This window comes from Durio zibethinus, chromosome 16, assembly GCF_047325235.1.
Source record: "Durio zibethinus cultivar Kanyao isolate XHJ-2024 chromosome 16, ASM4732523v1, whole genome shotgun sequence".
Taxonomy (NCBI): domain Eukaryota; kingdom Viridiplantae; phylum Streptophyta; class Magnoliopsida; order Malvales; family Malvaceae; genus Durio; species Durio zibethinus.
The window spans coordinates 21,719,625-21,735,104 of record NC_143177.1 but is presented as its reverse complement, the minus strand read 5'-3'; the positions used below and the strand labels follow the sequence as shown (position 1 = coordinate 21,735,104).

The 15,480-nt window shown below is 25.3% G+C and overlaps 1 pseudogene; it reads left to right on the top strand.

Annotated features, from left to right (window-relative positions):
- The first annotated feature begins 4,872 nt into the window (after positions 1-4,872).
- LOC149514432 (aminoaldehyde dehydrogenase 1, peroxisomal pseudogene) lies at positions 4,873-6,289 on the top strand (annotated as a pseudogene).
- Positions 6,290-15,480: the final 9,191 nt, after the last annotated feature.

Here is a 15,480-nt window from a genome sequence, read left to right as displayed (position 1 = left end):
AAGTACAATCTCTTTTGACTGAAAAGGAGACCACTGTATTGTTTGTCAGTATTTTAAAATTTCCCTATTATGAAAAAATGATAGGAAATGCCACAAAAATTTATTGACATGATGATCTCAGACGAAATCATTGAGAATGTCATTGAAAATGACAAACTGAAAGGAAGAGAAACCAAGAAGGCATCCGAGAAGAAAGAAACTGAAGCTCAAGCTATAGGCTTTAACAGATAGTTCGGGGCATATCAACCCTATCCACCCCAAGGTTACTCTTTATACTATCCTGCTGTGAATAATACTTCATCTTATCCATACCAACCAGTCCCACAATTACCTAATTCATCCACATACCAGCCTATTTTTATCTCTCAAGCTCTCACATACAGTCTTAACATTCAAACTTCTGCAAGACCCTAAATTCACCTTGTTAGCCTGGCAAGTGGTTCTGAGAGTAACAAACTATTCGAGAAAAGCTCGTATTTGATCCAATCCTCATGATTTATACAGAGTTATACCGAGAGCTCTATAATAGCCACTTGATTACTCTCAGGCCGTGTGGAGCCGCTCAAGTCACCCTATCCTAAGCGTTATAATCTTATAGCTCACTGTGACTACCACTATAAAATTGCTGATCATTTCACTAAAAATTACATTACTCTAAAGTATAAGGTGTAACGGTTAATCAAGGATGAAATGGTAAGTTTTGATCAAGAAAGAGCAATAACACCTAATGTTAGTGGTAATCCATTGCATAATCACAACGTCAATGCTCTGAATAAGAATCAAGAATATATTAATTCAAAAAGGCCTGAAAAGTCACAATGAATCGATGGGACGAGATAAAAATCCTTCACTTGATTGCACAGAAGCATGATTTTAAAGAAGGATGTTAAAACTGGTTGAATGCTACTTGTCATTTTAAGAGTTCTTTTAAAGTAATGTTAGGAATTTTTTTTTGCAATATGATTTCACTTGTTATCATTTTAATAAAGGCAAGTTAATGCATTTCATTACATTTTCTCTTTCACTCGATCATTATTTCATGCTCTGTTACCTTTTATAACTTGACATTCTCATTCTCAAATTTCAAATGATGAATATTTAGATAATGATAATAATAATTTTGAGATTTAATTTTGAGAACTCATCCACATTAATATGAGAATATAATTTGAGCCAAAAAGTAAGCTATTACTAGAGGTGAAATAGATATATCTTGAAGATGTGCAATCTTTTATACAGGTTCATGAGCTTTGTTCAATAGATGATGTTCAAGAAAAGTATTTACAATTGAGATGAAAAATGATCATATTTCTTTTACCATTCGAAAAACCATTTATTGTTACCCCTTTGAGCCTATTACGATTTCTTTTTCTAAAAAACCCAACCAAGGATCACCCTTTACACTTGAGGATAATTTTTGAAAAAATATATCACAAAAGATCTCAAAGATGGAAAGAGAAAGAAAAGCAAAAGAAAAAAAATGTCAAATATAATTTGAGGCAAAGTAATGAGAATCCTTTATGTGAAGAAAGAAAAAAATAGTGAAATGATGTCGGAGCAAAATGCCAAGTTGCATCAAATGATCCTTTGATTTTGAACCTTTTAATACATGTTTTGAGCCTATTATATCCATTTTTTAAAACCCTTCACCTTGACCTACATTACAACCTTGAAAAGTTCATTTGGATCAAGTATGAATACTTAAATTGAATGATCATATATTGGGCAAAAGCATGCTCATGATGAAACAATGAAATCATGCTACATTGCTCTAAAGTTTGATGTGTGAAAGATATCAACAATGGATGACAAATGAGAAAAAAGAAAAGAAGATGATGAAAAAATAAAAAATAAAAAAATAGAGGAAAAAAATAAGAAAATTAAAAAAAAAAAGAGATTCAAATTGAAAACCTGAAAGGGTGATTTTGGTAGAAAAAGATCTAGGTTAAATGGTTCACATGGATGAAAGATCAAAGACATTTGAAGATCTCTAAAAAACTGAGGCAAAGTTCATCAAGCTCAAAATAACTTCAACAGTAAATGAAATGAGTTTTTGAAAAAGAATCATAGATTAATGTTCAAAATTATCTAAATATCCATCATTTGGACATACCATTCATCCTAATGACATGTATCCAATTTATTTCTTTTTTCATTTGTTTTGTACCAAAATAGATCTTCATTGATTATCTTTACCATAATTCACATTATGTTCTCTTATTGTTACATCCCTAGAATAAATCAAGAAAATATATGAGTACATTATATTTGTCAAGAATTGAAATGATGATAAATGAATGACAATGTGCATAGAAAAGGTCTTGCATTCCTTTAAAGAGAAATCTAAGATGATGGTGGTAACAAAATAAAAAAATGGTAGAAACTCAAAAAATATGATTTAAAAAGACATATGATGTGACCAAATAAAGAATATGATGATAGATTGGATAATAAAATGAAGATGAGGTAATCTTGAAAGGTGGTATAATCAAGTGATGAATATGAGGATGTATTAGTCGATATAACCTATGAGTTATGATTAAGTGATGAAAATGAATGGGACAATAGACGAAACTGGTGCTGAGAAGCTTATGAAAGATAACCAAGTGATAGATGATGAAATTTATTTTGAAATGGCTAGTATTGAGAAGCTTATGAACGATGACCAAGCGACAGATGATGAAATTTATTTTAAAATGACTAGTATTGAGAAGCTTATGAACGATGACCAAGTGACAGAAGATTAAACTTATTTTGAAATGGTTAGTGCTGATAAGCTTGGCATGTGGGGTAATAGGTAAAATTTATTGGTGCTGAGAAACCTTCGGATGGTGATCAAGTAATGGAAACAATGATGATCAATTGATGAAGCTTGTTCCAAAATGTTGAAAAGCTAAATAAAGGGAAAATGTGAGATGGTAGGGTCTTGAGGACCATATTCCATAATTATTTAAGATTTCATGACATTATTGACATTTGTATTACATGCAACATGTTGGCATCGTTGCTTAAATAGTACATTTATATAATTTGATGTTTGACATGCATGGCATTATAAGAATCTAAGTTGTTGCATTTGCATCATTAAGAAGGCATGTGTATCTTTGATCATGACATTCATTCATGCAAAATTTTAGGTTATTTGGAAAGAAATTATGAACCTTTTGATAAAAATTTTGAATTTTAAATGAGAATCTTTGAATTTCAAAGAAAAATCTTAAAGTTTTAAGTTCCAAAGTAAAATCTTTAATATGTGAAACTTCAAGGTTTCTTGAATGCAAATCTTTAAACTCGAATGAAAGTTTTTGAGTTTCAAATGAGAATCTAGGTTGTTGCATTTGCATCATTAAGAAGGCATTTGCATATTTGATCATGATGTTCATTCATGCAAAATTTTGGGTCACCTGAAAGGAAATTGTGAACCTTTTGATGAAAATCTTTGAATTTCAAAGAAAAATCTTGGAGCTTTAAGTTTTAAATGAGAATATTTGAGATATGAAACATTGAAGTTTATTGAATGAGAACTTTTGAGCTTGAATGAGAACTTTTGAGCTTGAATGAGAAGCTTTGAATTTTTGGATGAGAATCTCCAAAATTCAAATAAGAATATTTAGAACGTAGATGCGAAACTTATAATTTGTAACTGCGAATCTTAAGATCTTGCAAATTTGAATTCTTATGAAACTAAAATTTTGATAATCAAATTTCAATGAATTTCTGTGAAGCTGAAAGGTTCTTGCGAATCTGAATCTTTGATTTGCAAACTCAAATTATAAATCTTTGAGTTTCCATCAGATACAATTTATGACTCATTTGGAAATGATTGTTAATGAGCCATTTATTTTTTCAAAAGTTCTGTTGCCTCTATTTAGAGGAGCCATTTATTTTTTAAAAGTTCTATTACCTCTATTTAGAAGAGCAATTTAATTTCTAAAGTTGTGATGCCTCTGTTTAAAAGAGCATTTATTTTTCAAAGTTGTTGAGCCTCTGTTAGAGGAGCTTTATTTATTTTTCAAAGTCGTTAAGCCTTTTATTAGAGGAACCATTTATTTTCCAAAGTCGTTGAGCCTTTGTTTAGAGGAGCTTTGTTTATTTTTCAAAGTCGTTGAGTCTCTGTTTAGAGGAGCTTTATTTATTTTTCCAAAGTCGTTGAGCCTCTGTTTAGAGGAGCTTTGTTTGTTTTTTTTAAGTTGTTGAGCCTCTATTTAGAGAAGCAATTTATTTTTTCAAAGTCGTTGAGCCTCTGCTTAGAGGAACCTTTGTTTATTTTTTTAAAGTTGTTGAGTCTTTATCGTTGAGCCTCTACTTAGAGGAGCTTTAATCAAAATTTTAACAAAAAAAAAGGCAAAAAAAAATTCAAGTTGAGTCTTAAATGGGTGTCTACGTCTTTGCACAATTTTTGTTTCACAGAAATGTACAAAGAGGGGCAGCTATAGGCACCCTATTTTATCCGAGGTTCTTTGTCAATCGAGACTAATCTAAGCTTGATTCTAGGGATTTTTATTCATTTTATTTTAGATTTTTTTTATTTTTGTATTTATCATTTTTATTTTTTTATGGTCTATCTATTGTTTAATTTCTTTTTCTTTCTCCATTATCTGATTAATTTTTTTTAAAAAAAAGAAAAGCTGAAAAAATGAGATTAGGATTGGTGCTAATTTTTAGCTTTGGATGATAATCAGGATTGCACTAAAACTCAATCACATAGTTTTATAAATGATGGCAATTTATAGCAAGAAGGACGGCAAGAGCAATAGGGGAACAAGAGTACAGAGATTAGAGAAAGATCATAGAAAAAAAAAAGAAAAAGCTTATTAGACATTGGTTTGAGGGTGAGAGTGAAACAAAAAAAAAAAGGCAAACTGATTTAATATGGTGGTCCAAATTTCGAGTCAAATGTTACTTATTGACAGCGAGTGGAGAGAGCCTGTTCTCAAGAAGTGAATTTTAATTATCTATCCTGTAATTGAACAGAACATCGATCATATTTCAACAACCACAGCTGAAGATGTGGAGCTTGCGATGGCTGCTGCTCAGAAAGCTATTTCTAAAACCAAAGGCAAAGATTGGGCTTCAACTTTTGGCACTGTTCGTGCCAAGTATTTACGAGCCATTGTTTCCAAGATAATAGAGAGAAAATCTGAATTAGCAAAGTTTGAAGCAACTGATTACGGGAAACCACTTGATGAAGCAACTTGGGACATTGATGATGTTGTTGGATGTTTTGAGTACTATACGTACCTTGCTGAAGGTTTAGATGCAAAGCAAAAGGTTGCTATCTCTCTTTCTATTGAGACATTTAAGAGTTATATGCTTAAAGAACCACTTGGGGTTGTTGGATTGATTACTCTATGGAATTATCCACTGTTGATGGCCACATAAAAAATAGGTCTTGCTTTGGCTGCAAGTTATGCTACAATACTGAAGCCTTTCGAGTTGGTATCTATCACCTGTTTGAAGCTGGCTGACGTGTGTAAAGAGGTTGGTTTTCCTTCAGATGTCCTGAACATTCTGACTGGATCAGACCCGAAAGCTGCGATTCCTTTGGCATTTCATCCCAATGTTGACAAGATTGCCTTTACCAGAAGCACTGCAACATGGAGCATGATAATGGAAGTAGCAGCTCAAATGGTCAACCCGATATCTTTAGAACTCGACAGGAAAAGCCCAATCATTTTGTTTAAGGATGTTGACCTTGACAAGGCTACTGAATAGACTGCATTTGGTTGCTTTTGGACAAACGGACAGATCTGTAGTGCAACATCTCGTCTTATTGCACATGAAAGCATTGCAAAATAATTTCTGGACAAGTTTGTGAAAGTGGACTAAAAATATCAAGATTTCAGATCCTATAGAAGAAGATTGTAGGCTTGGCCCCATTGTTAGCGCAGGGCAATATGAGAAAGTATTGAAATTTATCTCAATTGCTGTGAACGAGGGTGCTACCATTTTGTGTGGTGGAGTTCACCTTGAGATTTCGGTGACTTTTACCGATATTTGTCTCAAGCCACACCTCTGAGCAGCGCCCAATTTCTAGTTGAGCCATTTTAACCGTTGAGCTGAGCTACGTTAAGGTTTTTTTTTTTTTTGTCATTTTTTTTGCTTATTTATTTATTGATTAAATTGAAATTATTTATTTATTTAAGTAAGCATTCTTCAATTTTTTTTAATGATTCTTTTAAAATAAATTTTTAAAAAAATATATTTTTGAAGAAAAGTTGAAAGTATCAATTTTCTTTGAAAGTAAAAATTTTAAAAAATATTTTTGAAAAAAAAAATTGAAAGTATCAATTTTTTTTTAAATAAAAATTTTTAAAAAATATTTTTGAAGAAAAGTTGAAAGTATCAATTTTCCTTGAAAATAAGTTTTCTAAAAAATATTTTTTTGAGGAGAAGTTAAAAGTATCAATTTTTCTTGAAAATAAGTTTTTCCAAAAAAAATTTTTGAAGAAAAGTTGAAAGTATCAATTTTCTTTGAAAATAAGTTTTCGAAAAAATATTTTTTAAGGATAAGTTGAAAGTATCAATTTTTCTTGAAAATAAGTTTTTCCAAAAAAATATTTTTGAGAAAAAGTTGAAAATATCAATTTTTCTTGAAAATAAGTTTTTTAAAAAATATTTTCGAGGAAAAGTTGAAATTATCAATTTTCTTTGAAAATAATTTTCTAAAAAAGGTTTTTTTTTAAGGAAAAGTTGAAAGTATCAATTTTTCTTGTACAAAAGCAATGAGTTTTTGAAGAGAAAAAAGTTTATATCTAAAGCAATCATTTTTTTTTCTTTTTATTTTCTTAAATTTTTTTTAATGTTAAATAATCCGATGATGGAGCCTCTACAAGTGAAACAGTAGTTTTCTTGCATACTCTTGAGGTGAGGGAATTTTTTCAATTTTTTGCTAAAAGTATTAGAGTCAATTGAGAATAATTTTTAATAATTAATTACTTGATAAAGTTTTAAGGCTTATTGGATAACACAAAATTAAGCTGGTACCATTTTTTCGATGGACGTTGTGAGTGTGTTATAACCTTCCTCACACGTAACCGAACTCCCGAATCCTGTTCTGGTTAATAGACCTGAACCTATTCTTTTAAGGACCCTTAAGCTTATGTGTTCTTTAAAAGGATAGATTCCTTAGGTGGTCAATCGCATCTAGATAAAAAAGAATAGTGACGACTCCTTCAAATTAATGTCTAACGATGGATACTCAAATTTAGACGTTATAACATATAGAAAGTCAAGTTAGAAACTTTTTAGGAATGAGATCTTAAACTAATTAACCAAGTAAAATAATATTATCTCTTTCAAAGAATTTCAACTTACAATTTGAGCATTCTTGTTGTTTCATACTCTCCAAAATATCTATAGTTTCCTTATCACAATTAGTTTATCCAATTGAATGACAATTTTTTTCTTTCAAAATCACAAAAGAAGTAAACTTTGAAGTTTAATATGAATAACTTGATAGATATTTTTCTATGATAAATAGAAGATTTTGGGTCACTTCAAGGTCAACGCCAAACTCTAAATGAGAACACACACTAATAAGTGTTGTCCACTACATTTTGTAAGAAATCAACAAATCAATAATCCTTGCAATCAGAATTTATTTGAAATTTAGAGCAAATAGCAACTTATATCTCTACAACTAGAAGTTGTTGAAGTTCAACACACAACTGCCACTATATCCAATAGAAATGGCAGATCAGTTTAAACAAAGCATTAATAAAAAGTGAAACTATTTTCACTTGTCATTTAAAATCCACAGAGAATCAACCAAAACAGTAAACAACAAAAGAATTAATAAATATCATAATTATATGGAAAGTAACTTCAACTACCTAAGCTTAATTAAAAGATTATAAGAGATATAAGCTTTCAGAAAGACATTTATCGTTTTTGAGTAGCCATAGCGAATCAAAAGTTTCGCTCTTTGGGTATTACGATTGAGCAAGGACACTCATAATAATAATATAATTATAATGGCAGAGGAGTCTGTCAAAGATAAGAGAAAGATGTGACCACCTTAGTCAGCTTGTTTCCTTTTTTTTGTAGGGTTTTGACAAAAACCAATCGGATGAACCATCAAAGCAGGAAAGGCTACGCTCATGGCTAACATACGAATACTAAACTTCATTATGTTGATCTTTAAAAAATCCAACCAAACAAAGGTTTAAAGGGATAGAGGATAGAAAAAGAGAGATTGAAATTTGAACAGCTATAGGCAAGGGCGACTCATAATACAAGCTAGAGGGGTCATGCCCCCTAAACATTTTAAACCCTCAAATATATATATATATATATATATTAAATAAATTAAATTCATCCTTTAAACCAAGCGCTATTGTTATTTTTACTTAGCCATTTTAACTTATTTTTATGCATCGTAGTTTAAAAAAGATTGAAATCACATTATTATTTATCTATTTATTATACTAATTAATCATTATTTGCAAATTAAATTTTTAAAATCAAGAAATTGTTTATAAGAATATGTTAATTTAATAAAATTCAAATTAATTTTTTTTAGCTTCTTTATAAGAATTTTTTGAAATATTAATTTTTTATAAGATTTTAAGTTTACAATCAAGTACCAAACATATTTTTCTTTTCTTTTTAATCAGCTATAACTTTTTTTACATATAATCTTCACTTTTATTTATATTTTCTCCAGTTAACATACAATTTTTTTCAATATAAAAATTAGATTAAAACCACTTGATAAATATTAAAAAAATCATAATTTCTAATCCCAAAATTTTAACTTTATTCTTTAACGGTATATTTTACTTTTACTTATTTTGAAGAAAAATATATATTTAACAATTGATTTATTTATTTTTTATAAAGTTTTTCCAAATTTAAAATAAAATTATTTGTTTGATATATTATATATTTCTTTGTACATTTGTTTATGAATTGATAAAATTTATAATTTTGTGAGGTTTTTTAGTACATTTCTTGTATAGATATTTGTATTAATATTATGATCAGATAAATTAATGAAAGAAATAAAATTTAGTATGATATTAATTGACCCCTCAAAATCAAATGTCTGCCATTATTTATAAGCAGCGTGAAGATAGGCAAAGGATAGATCCAACTCGTGTTGTCGCTATCCCTCTTATTTTTTCCTTCCTTTTTTCTGTTTTCAGTTTTCCAGGTTTTAAGCTTTTAGACATGGAAGCTTTTGTTTTATCTTTTTAAATAACAAAGACCCAAACCCATTATCAGTTATAACTAAAGAAAATAAATCAACATCCATGATTTAACAATAAAATAATGAATAAAAAATAAAAATAAAAAAAGAAAGAAAGACACTAACTTGGAGCCAAAGGAAGAGTGGATACCATGAAAAGCTTGGTAGACCTGAGGATGACCAAGGTTGAAGAGCAAAAGAATGGAGCTTATGAGATAGTAAGCCTATGGGTTTTAGTTTCTCCCACCATTTTCATTTTTTCTTTCTCCGATCTCCTCTCTTTTTTTCTCCTTCCTATTTCGTTCCTACCCTCCTTTTTTTTTTTTTTTTTCCTTCCCCTTTCTCTTTTCTTTATCCTCATGTGTTTTAGTTTTACGGTCTAAAAGCTTCTCCTTTCTCCGAATGATAGCCAATGAAACTATGATATCAAAATGTTTAATAAATAGTACGATCAACAATATTAATTGAGAGATTACTTTCATTATACAGTTATAAATAATGTTTTTGGTAACTCACACCACATAGCATGTCATACAAGCTAGTAAAGATTAAACACGGTGTGTGGGTGAGAAACGATGTAGTTGATATCAAATACCTAGCATAATATGATTGGATATATAAATCCTAGATGTCAACGATTAGACCTTATGCCAAAAGCCCAAAATAGAAATCTCTATGGATATATTTTTTTCAGATATAAATTTATTTTTAAAGGATTTGGCAATTTAAAAATAAAGGAAAAGGATGTAGTTATTGAAATTTAAAATTTTTATTTTAATAAATATTATTTTTTAAAAATAATTGAATGAATCAATTAAATTAAATCATGATCTTGACTACTAACTTAAGTTTTATATAATTTAAAATACTGCACATTTTATTGATTTTTTTATGATAAAGTGAAAATAATTTTGTAAAAAATAATTACAACGAATTTGAACGTGAGATTTGCCTAATTGTTTTACACAAGTTACTATTATTTCATGATTATAAATCCATAAAATAACCAAAATCTTGAGATAAATAAAAAGTTAAACACTACATAATCACAAATTTTGAAGATAATAATGTAACTTTACTTTATTTATTAGGGTAATAATGAAAATAGCCAATAAACAATAATATTTATGTGAATGTTTTGAAATTATTATGTTTCAGTTTAATTTATTGCGCATAGATTTAATCAAAATTTAAAAATATTCATCCCATTTGATTAAACAATTGGATATTTCATTGATTATGTGTAAAATTAAAGTTCAATTTTAAAAATCAAAAATTAATTTAATGGATATCTTTTAAAAAATAATCAAAATTGATCGATTTATTTTTAATAAATGAAAATAATAAATCGATATAAGTTGATTGATTTAGTGGAAAAATAAAAAATTTTCATCATTATTTTATCCCCAATTTTAAATAATAATTTTGTAACAACTTTCACCCAATAAAACTAATTTTATAATTTTATCACTAATTCTATATTTTGTTATTTTTAAATATAAATTAAATTTTAAAAATAAAAATTTGATTTAATTAACCTTTTTCAAAAAATAATAAAAAAATCCATTTTTTTAATAATCCAAAATAATCAAACCAACATAAATTAATCCACTCGATCAAAATACTGAATTTTTTTATCATTATTTTATCACCAATTTTAAATAATAATTTTATCCAATAAAACTTATCTTATAGTTTTATCATTAATGTCATATTTACCATTTTAAAATTTTGAATAAAAAATATTTTTATATATTTATATTACATAATATATTTACAATTGCAATTTTATTAAAAAATTAATTAATTCTATGAATCCAATTATTAATTTTAACAACAAATATCAATCTTTTAATCAATTAAACTATTTTTTTAACTAATCATTATTAAAACCCAACAAACCAGACCAATTTAATTGGATTTAATCAATTCAATGAATCAAATTGATTGCATTTCAATTCTATTTATTATAATCTTACAATTACTTAATCATAATAAAAATATATATAATTTTTTAAAACTATAAATATTATATTTTAATTATACCATAATTATTATAATTAATATGCTCCTCTTAATCCCCATATACTATTTTTGTTCTTTGGTCTATTAGATAAGAAATAAGAATGAAAACAATGAAACCCTTACATCTTTTTAACCACTAAACTAGAAAGCTAAAGATAGTTTCATATACTGTAGTAATATATAAAAATTTTATATAAATATATAAAAATCAAAATTTTTTATAAAAAAAAAAAATAGTCCAATGTGAATAGCTTATATTTTTTACATGTGGATGTGTATAAAAAATCATCATGTGTTCTCTACTAAATGTATTTTATTTATTTAAAATATTTTATTATTTTTTATAGTAACATTTTATTACTTAAAAATAATTAGTTAGACTAAATTAATTACATTTATTACTTTTTAAATATCCAATATTTTTACCTTATATGAATAAGTTACAATTAATTTGGCCAATAATAAAAATAAAAATAGAAACTAAATAAAAAGTTAATTACTAATAAATATATTTTCATATCATCTAATTACTCAAAAATTAAATGAAATTTAATGTAGTAAATAAGGAAAGAGAAATTAGCCATTTAATGGGTTGACAATAATGATATCATTAATTATGGAAGATTTTCTTTTTAAATACAAATTAAGCAAGAATTATGTCATTTTGAAAGAAAAATGGCATTAATTTCATTTCTTTTATTACTTGTTATATTATATGGTTAATAATAATAATTTTTTAATACGTTATTGATAATATCTCTTAAGAGCAATATAAATACAAATATTTTTTCAAAAAGAATATTACATAAATCAAAATTTACTATTCTTTAAATTTGTTTTATTGCAATTTTGTCTCTATTATATTGTAAGAAATTTATTTTATAGTTTTGCTTGTTATTCTTTTATAAGTTTATCGAGGTTTTACTCATATATTTTTTATTTGTGTAATTGTTAGGTTTTATTTTTAGAATAACAATTTTATAAACTATAAATTTTAGTATAATTTTTTTATAATCTTATATAAATATATAAAAGCCAAAGTTTTTGACAAAAATGAAAATTATTCAATGTGGATAACTTATATTATTGACATGTGAACAATCTTGAAAATTTTTCATGTTTGTTGCATTTAATTGTTTTGATTTAATTTCACATAAAATTTATTTATTTAAAAGATTTATTTTGACTAAATTAAGTGTATTTATTTTCTTATAAAAATCAAATATTCTTAACTTTTATAAATATATATTACAAATCAATTATCTTAAATCATTTTCAAAAAAATCAATTTTTTATTTTAAACATTAAACATGAACGCTATAAATAAGAAACATGTTTTGAAAGCATTAGCTATTTAATAACTGTAATTTTAGTGTTTAATTATGAAATAATTTATGTATTTATTAATCTAAATGAATATATAAGCCAAATATATAATGCTAGAAATTCAAACCAAAAATAAAATGTCTAATTAATTGCAAACATATATAATTTTTATATTTATTTCTATTGGCAATCGTACATATTTATAGGCACAATAATTTATTTTTTAATATTTTTTTTCAAAATGTTAAACATAGACTTTCCAACATAAAATAAGATTATTGTACTAAAATAAAAGCAGTCAAAATAAGTGTTAATTTAAAATCAATTGTTTTAAATCACCTATAATAATTTTATAAAAAATCAATTATTTTATGAGAAAAGATCAACAACTATTCTTAATTTAGATGATATGTTTTCATGATATATTCCAAAAATAAAAACCATCAATTGAAAACCGACCAATTAATTTTCTCTTTAATTAATCTTTTAAAACTAATTTACATTACCTTTTATATGCTTTTTAAATTTAAATTTAAAAACCAAATTTGCCAACACATCTAATATATAAGCGTTTTCTTTAATCATCTTCAATGAAAATTTTAAACATTTAAAATTGAATTAGATGAAAGAAAACTTATTTAATTCTTAATTTTTTTAATTAAATACTAAATTAATTCAAAATATATTATTAAATTCTATTATTACTTTCTCTCTTATTCAATATCATAAATATTAGGTTCTTAATAATATGATCTCATTACATTTTTTTTATCATTTGCATTGTTTATAATTATCACTTAATAGATCATAACTTTCACTTTTTTTTTTCCTTTTCAATGTTAATTTATTAGTTTTCTTCCATATGCTTTGACATTTACAAAATTGTGGTTGGTGAGTGAGCGTTGTCAATATCAAGTATTTTAAATATCTACTTTTAATATGCAATTATTATCTGTTATTAAAACTTTTTTATATGTTTAATCACATTTTTATCTATTAATTTTTTATAAATTGATATAATTTTTATTATGTCTTTGTAATTCTTTTTTTTTTTCTCTCTTACTATGCATCTATGGAATAGAATATTTGTGTATTTGATTTGCTAGTTGCAGTTTAAAATATATAAATTCATTTTCTCCTAAGTCATACCATTCAATTGATAACTTAATTTTCTAATGACAAAGATGTAAAAAGTATAAATTTTAAAGCCCTCAATGTTTGAATGGTATTATATCTATAAGTTTGTGGATTTCTTTCATCAATAAAAAGATTAATGCAACAACATTTGAAAATTTTCCTTCTGCAGATCTTCAAACACGGAAACTAGGTTAATCCACAAAATTTTGTGATTAAAACATTCATGTACATGTAAAACATTATATATATTAGTAATATCTTAAAAATAGTGTAATAATTTCGATAAGTGTAATTGTTTAATCTTTTTTTTTTTTTTGTGTACGATTCTCTTTCTAGGTTCTTTTTAATAAGTTATTTTGATTTTTTTTTCTCCATTTTTATGTGATATTGTTTGTTGATCTCATGATTTTTCCTATTAGTGTTTTATTTTTTCTTGATGTTATTTTATTTTTTGCTATAAAATATAATAATGGTATAATAATGGTATTATGGTATTATACATAATCTTATTTGCTAAATAAAAATCTTAGAATTGTTAAATTATCATATAATATTTATGTTTTATAAAAAAAATTCCTAAATCTTATAGTTGTTATTTTTCTTTTACAAATCAAAATATAAGTAAAACAAACAAGGTGAAAACCTTACTTTTCTCATAATATCTTATTTGATAAGCAATTTCATTTCACTTGCTATAAGGATTAAACTTTAATTTTTTTGTTATTATATATGCAAATATAGTAAGTAATATGCAAGAGAAAAAAATATTATGGATATATTTCATGTTATTGAACAATTTTTTTTTTTATAAATGTGGGGCTCATGGTTCTTTTATTGTCATACAATATTTGGTATTTGCATTTAATCAATAAGCAACCCATCATTTAGCAAATTGATAATATATATAAATTTTTTATAATTTGATAGTAGAATACTATTATGCCAAATGGGTTACTTTTACATAATTTTCTTCTATATTAAGCCAAAGAATTATATTGATTTTAATTGAGAATTTTATTATAGTGATCAGTTTTGCTATGAGATTATTTTATAAACCATCAACAACCAAATTGTAAACTTATATCTCATAAGCACATATATAATAAATTATGATTATATATATTTTTTTTTCTTTTAAACTCGATTTACTTTATTAATAAATTGTCATGAGTAACAATAAATTTAACTTATATGAAAAAGTACATGTAATCATTTATTGAAAATAATTTTTAAAAATTTTTTTCTTAGAAAAGTAAAAAAAGAAGAAGAAAAAACAGTTTATTTACATTTTTTTATGAATTAAATTTGCTAAAATATTATTGAAAGATATTATTGAAATTGTACCAAAAATATATCTACATTACTTTTATGATCCTAATATATAAATTTATTATTTTCTTAAATAAATTAAGTTATATTTAACTAAAATAAACATAAATAATGTAAAATTGATGAAGAACGTTGAATTAATATAAATTTCAACTTTCTTTTTATTTAACAATAATATTGTTTAAATATTACAATCATATTAGAAAATCATCAAATTAAATTAAACAAATAAATAAATCAATATTTATATTAGAACATAATTAAACAAATTCAATATAAAATTTGATCAAATTGATAAAATTTGAATTTTGGATCAAGAAAAAAAAAAGAAATTATTGACAAAAAATTTGTTTTATTAAATAAATAAATTGAATATAATATGTAAATTTAATATTATTTTATTAAAATACTTATTTATATGTATAATATATATATAAATAATTTGTATATTGTACGAATCACAAATTAAT